This window comes from Suricata suricatta, chromosome 15, assembly GCF_006229205.1.
Source record: "Suricata suricatta isolate VVHF042 chromosome 15, meerkat_22Aug2017_6uvM2_HiC, whole genome shotgun sequence".
Classification (NCBI taxonomy): domain Eukaryota; kingdom Metazoa; phylum Chordata; class Mammalia; order Carnivora; family Herpestidae; genus Suricata; species Suricata suricatta.
The window spans coordinates 63,955,739-63,962,284 of NC_043714.1; the positions used below are offsets into that span (position 1 = coordinate 63,955,739).

The 6,546-nt window shown below is 52.9% G+C and overlaps 1 pseudogene; it reads left to right on the forward strand.

Moving 5' to 3' along the window:
- The first annotated feature begins 4,303 nt into the window (after window positions 1–4,303).
- LOC115279593 lies at window positions 4,304–4,471 on the forward strand (annotated as a pseudogene).
- The last annotated feature ends 2,075 nt before the right edge of the window (window positions 4,472–6,546 follow it).

Genomic DNA, 6,546 nt, shown 5'->3' on the forward strand with positions numbered 1-6,546 from the left:
CTCCACCCTAACCCTATCCAGAAACGAGCACTGAGTGGGGTATTGATATTGGATATTTGTTTGTTGAGTGAGTGAACTCAGTACAATCAGGACCACCCAGACAGCACAGGGAGGGCAGCTTCGGCTAACAGCCCGCTCAGCACCCACTCCCCTTTCTTGGCTAGTGGAGCATGTCTGCAATGGTGGATCGCTGTTGGCTTAAGCCAGTCATGATAACCCGGTTCCTGCTTCCCCAGCTCCCCACACGGCCCAGCTCTGGCCACTGAGATCGCAGGGATGTCTGGTGGGGCGTCTCGGGCTGGGAGCCTTTGGTCCCCAGACAAAAGGGGGCTCTGAGACAGTCCACAACGACGGCCCCGATAAGATCTCCTGTACACACACGCCTTTGGGATGTGACCCTGCTGCTCCTTCAGTAAGAGGTCGAGTTTATTTCTCACCCCTGTGACTGGCCTTGGGACTTGCTTTGTTTGACCAAAATGTAGACGAGGTGACACCGTGGGACTTCCAAGCCTTTGAACGTCCAAGAACCTTAAAGCAAATTCTTGTTCTCTTATTCCTCTGAAGACACCGTGCAAGGAAGTCCTAGCCAGACTCCTGGAGCGGGACGAGGGCCAGACAGAACGGGGTGGCCAGGTTCCCAGGTAGCTTTACAAACTCAGGCAGCGGGGGAGAGAGCATCCGAGAGAGAGAGTTTGCCATTGCTGCCTTAAATCCAACACCACAAACGCAGTGACTTAACACAGATTCATTGTCGTATGGTTCTGGAGGCCAGACATCCAAAATGGGCCTTACACGGGTAACATCATGGTGTCAGCAGGATTGTTCTTTCTGGAAGCTTTAGGGAAGAGTCCATTCCTTGACTGTTCTAGCTTGTAGAGCCCCCCACCCCCCGCCCCCGCCACTCTTTGGCTGGTGGTGTCCTTCCAGCCACGACATTCCTCTGACCTCTACTGTCATTGTGTCCCCAACTGCTAGCATCAAGTACCAGACACGTGAGCGAGGCCATCTTGGACAATAGGCCCCCCACGGAGCCATCACCTGACTGCTGTCACTCGAGGGAGCCCCGCAAACCAGTAAAAGAACCGTCACCTGCTCCTAGCCCGAACTCTGACCCTGAGTCATGAGCTAATAAATAATTGTTGGTTTGAACCACTAAGTTCTGTATTTTATGCAGCAGTAAATGACTGACTGACACGGGGCCAGATGCTAAGGGTGCCACTATTTTGTGCCCTTCTCTTCTTTTCTCTAAAAAAATTTTAAATTTATTTTGAGAGAGTTGGAGACAGTGAAAGCAGGGGAGAGGCAAAGAGAGAGAATCCGAAGCAGACTCTGCGCTCCCAGCACAGACCCAGACCTGGGAGCTCAAACCCACGAACCATGAGATCATGGCCTGAGCTGAAACGAAGAGTCGGGTGCTCGACCGACTGAGCCACCCGGGCGCCGCCTTCTCTCCTTTTCTGTCTCTCAAGGAGATGCGCTCATCCGGAGGGACAGCAGCCGTCCTGCCACCTGAGAGAGAACGAGCAGAATCCCGATATGACTAGACAGCGAGATGCCGCCAAAATAACAATGGCTGTTGTTCAGTGTTGAATTTCTTCTCGTGCGTTTGTTATAATACTGTAACTTCTGACACTACTATCCTATGATAACGTCTGTGCGGGGAGGCATGGAAGTGTCGAGTCACCGTGTTGTACCCCTGAAACCAACATTACACTGTGTATTAGTAAACTAGAACTTAAATAAAAGCTTAAAAAAAAAAGAGAACTTCTAATGAGTCCACAGCAAGTTCCCAGGCCTCTGAGGCAGCTGGGAAAGAGCAGGAAGAGCCGAGGATTAACATTTTTTAATGTATTTATTTATTTTAGAGAAAGAGGAGAGAGCGCAAACAGGGGAGGGGCAGAGAGAGAAGGAGACACAGAATCCGAAGCAGGCTCCAGGCTCTGAGCTGTCAGCACAGAGCCCGATGTGGGGCCTGAACCCACAAACTATGAGATCATGACCTGAGCCGAAGTTGGACACTCAAGCCACTGAGCCACCAGGTGCCCCTGCAGTAGCCAAGAATCAAGAAAAGGTCCCCGGGGAGAGAGCATGGCAGGAACCCAGGCGCCCAGTGCCTCCAAGGCACTCAGGCCCAGCCTCACTGATAAGACGTGGAGCTCTTGTCCCTTGGCCGTGTCTTCTGTGAAGGCGGGTGACTCATGGCAGTTATGAAACTGCGAGGCCCCTGTGTATTTACATTTTGCCCTTTCGCTGCTCTGGCCAGGGAGGTTTCCAGCTGGAGGTAGTTCTCCTGAGGGAACCTTACTGGGAATGAGGAGCGGCTGGACGGACGTAGCATGTGACTCATAGGGAAGAGTCGATAGAGCACACAGGTGAAGGCCGAGTAGTTGCCTCAGAGGAGGGAAACATCCCAGGGCCAGCCTGGGCTCCCTTCTGCTGCACCTTCCTTCCTTCTAGAAGGTTCCAATGTATCCTGTGGAGAAATCCCCCACCCTTCCTTATGCAGACACACACAGAGACACACAGACACAGAAACACACACACACAGACACCCTCCCACCCCCCAACCCCGGGCACCTGGGTGGCTCAGTTGGTTAAGCATCTGACTTCGGCTCAGGTCATGATCTCACAGTTCATGAGTTTGAGCCCTGTGTCGGGCTTTGTGCTGACAGCTCAGAGCCTGGAACCTGCTTCGGATTCTGTGTCTCCCTCTCTCTCTGCTCCTCCCCCACTCATGCTCTGTCTCTCTTTCTCAAAAAATAAACATTAAAAAAATAAAAATAAATAAAAAAGAGAACCCCCCCCAGACACACCTGGAAGCAGATAGACACAGCACTCCCTCCCCCAAGGAATGTGCTCTCTCCTTTAATCGCCAGAATCTCTTTTCTTCTCCATTTTACAGACGGCAAAAATGACCAATGTTTACGGACCACTTCCCATCGCCCAGGGCCTGCGCTAAGAGCCCTACTTGCATTAGCGATGAAAACTCTCACAGGAAGTGTAGGTGGGTTTTTTTTTTTTTTAATGCTCATTTGACAGACAAGGAAACTGAACACAGAGAGGAGTGAACACAGAGACTTGTCCAAGGTCACGCAGGCTGTGAGCAGTGCAGCTGGGATTAAAACTCTAGCACTCTGACTCCTGAGCCCACACTGTGAGGCACGGTCCTATGTCACCTGCAGAGACGGAAAGTAAGGCTCAGAGAAGTTAAGTGATATGCCCATGTTGCAGGGCCCTGGTTTGTACTTGGGGCAGTCTCTGGTTCTGTCTCTCTTCCTCCCGCTCTCTTTCTCTCTCTCGTGCCCCTGAACCTCTGAACCTCGGACAGCATTACCCGCTGTCCCCCGCGCAGGCCCCGGACTGTGGTGACTTGAACACTAGACCAGGAGTGTGAAAGTCGGGTTTGCACCTCTGTTCTGCCTTTTCCTCATCCTGTGACCTTGGGCAAATCAGTGTTGTCATCTGTAAATTGAGTCTGGGGTTTGCCCCTCCCTGCCTGGAGGATTGTGTTGATCCAATGTAGCCAGGGGTGTGGACGCCAGGGGTGTGGGACGCGTTGGCTCCACCTCGGTTTGTTGGTGGTGTTTCTGCCCAAGGGCCTCTGAGGAGCTGGTTTCGGGACCAGCATTCGACCTGCAGGACCTCGTTCTGGAAGCTGGGTTTAGGGTTGGGGTTTCCTGCTCCTGCTGGAAATCACCACCCTCCATAAAACGCTCCCGGTTGCGAGGGTTTAGCAATCGGTTATTGCGTCAGGAGCACTGAATGGCCCCATTCTATCCGCCTCCTGCCCGGGTGCCGGCTGTCAGGAGGGAGGGCACCCAGGGGCAAGGACAGGTATTTCCTCTCCCGCCACCCAGCAGTGCCCTCGGCGGAGACGTGGGCCTTGGGGTCCATCCCCAACACATCCTGCGAAGTGCTGGTCCTCAGGGAGCCCAAGCCAGGCTGGGGAGTGGGGTGCGGGGCAGGAATGGACCAGCCCCCAGCCCGGCCCAGCCCACCCGCCGAATCTCGCAGGCCTGCCCTGCCGCTGATCTGCTGCACCCCAGGGCAGGTCACACACCCTCTCTGAGCAGAATGGGAGCCATAATTCAGCCCCATCCCTGAGGGAGGTCAATGTGCATTTGCATCTGCACTTTATGTTTTAATTTTTTTAAATGTTTATTTATTTTTGAGAGAGAGAGAGAGAGACAGAGCAGGAACAGGGGAGGGGCAGAGCAAGAGAGGGATATAGAATCTGAAGCAGGCTCCAGGCTCTGAGCTGTTAGCACAGAGCCTGATGTGGGGCTCGAACCCACAAACAATGAGCTTTGCACAGTGGCAGTATCGTAGCCAATGAGGTTTATCCGAGGCACGATTATTGCTAATTGAACCCAAGAACTATGAAATCATGACCTGAGCTGAAGTCGGACGCTTAACCCACTGAGACACCCAGGTGCCCCTCATCTGCACTTTTTAAAATTACATCTTCGGGGATGCCTGGGTGGCTCAGTCGGTTAAGCGTCCGACTTCAGCTCAGGTCATGATCTCAAGATCCATGAGTTTAAGCCCTGCGTCAGGCTCTGTGCTGACAGCTCAGAGCCTGGAGCCTGCTTCAGATTCTGTGTCTCCTTTCTCTCTCTCTCTCTCTCTCTCTCTCTCTCTCTCTCTGTCCCCCTCGCCCCCCGCTCATACTCTGTCTCTGGCTCAAAAATAAACAAACATTTAAAAATTAAAAAAATAAAGAAAAATAAATTATGTCTTCGGTAAAGGGCAGCTGTGACCGTCATTATTATTACTCCATGACTCTGGCTGGCCTGTTCGACCCCAGAGGCACCGTGAAAAATCCACAGTTTCAGTCCATTGAGTCCCGCCACCATGACCTTGAAACGGTTCCCTCTGACCTCCATGAACCTCCTTTTTTGGGACGGAATTGCTCTCACCAATCTGTGGGGGCAGTGGTGTGAATTCAATGAGAAAATGGGTCTGCAGGACCCAGCCCAGTGCCTGGTGCAGAGGAAGTGCCCATCAATGGTGGCCTTTATTAGGACTCGGGCTTGGATGGGACCCCGAGGGAAGAGGAGCTAGGGAACAGAGGAAGGATTGTACGGAGGTGAATGGGGGAGGGGGCCTCCGGTGGTGAGCGTCCTCACCCTCCTGCGCTGCCCGGGCCCTACTTGCCCTCTGTTCTTTAGGCTGGCATTTATTCCCACAGCCTGGGAACAGGCTGAAGGCGAGGGATGCTTCCAGGATCCAGCAGCCTCGGGATTTTCCCATGCCCTCTGTTTGTTCCGATCCAGGGGCGCAAGGAATGTTTGTAACCCTTTCCTACCCAACTGACCATTTTCCCGCAGATATCACTTTCGATGTGACTCTCAGATGATTGTTATCCCTGAAGGCAAGGGACACTCAGAGGTGTCCCCGAGCAGAAGTGTCCTGGGGCCGCCGGTGGGCACATCTCTTCCTTATTCCGTGCTCAGTGACCTCCTGTGGGTACTTACATCATGGAGATCAACAAATATTACAACCCAGAACCAATGGTCAGATATGTACCAGCACCGCACTGGCCCCCAAGAACTTGGTGATGAGGTGTCGTCAGAATTAAAGCAGGATTGGGGCACCTGGGTGGCTCAGTTAGTTAAGCATTTGATGCTTGGTTCTGGCTCAGGTCATGATTTCAGGGTTCATGAGTTTGAGCCCCATGTCAGGGTTCTGCGCTGAGCTTACAGAGCCTGCTTGCGATTCTCTCTTGCCCTCTGTCTGCCTCTCTCCCTCTCTCTCTCTACATAAAAAAATAAAACTTTAAAAAATGTTAAAAAAAAAAAGAAAGAATTAAAGCAGGATTGGTCTTCAGTGTAGAAACCAGAGAACAGACCGCACAGCCCCCCAGTTCCTAGCAAGGCGAACTGGGGAGTGAAGATCCTTGCGGGCCGGAGTCTAGTCAGACAGTCGGCCTGAGGTCTATTTGGAAAGCGATAGGAACGGGCCGGAGTGGGCAGAAAGGGAGCTGGTCAGTGAAGAGACGTCAGGCAGCATCTACGGGGTGAACGGCGATCACGCCGTCTGTCGGCCCCATCGATGCCTGAGTGCCCAGCGTCCGTCCTGTCGGCTTCCTCCCACGGAGCCCTGCCTCCCCTCCTCCACCCCTGGGCAGCTGTGGCTGCGCTGACGGTACCCCCAGGGAGGATTCCAGTTGATCCCTTCCAATTGCCAGGCGTATCAGTTAGCGAGGGCTGCCCCCGCCGAGCACCGCAGACAGGGGGCCTTAGACAGTGGGAATTTATTTTCTTATGGTTGTGGAGGCCAGAAGTCCAAGACTGAAGTGTCTCAGCACAGTTGGCTTCTTTGGAGACTTCTCCTCGGCCTCCCGATGGCCACCGCGTCCTCTCCTGGTTGTCTCTCGCCACGTTTGTTATCTGTGTCCTAATCCTCTTTTTCCTGAAGACACTGGCCATATTGGGTTAGGGCCCACCCAAGGGACTTCGTTTTAACTTAAATACCTCTTTATAAAAAATTTTTAATGTTTTTTATTTACTTTTGAGAGACAGAGAGAGACAGCATGAGCAGGGG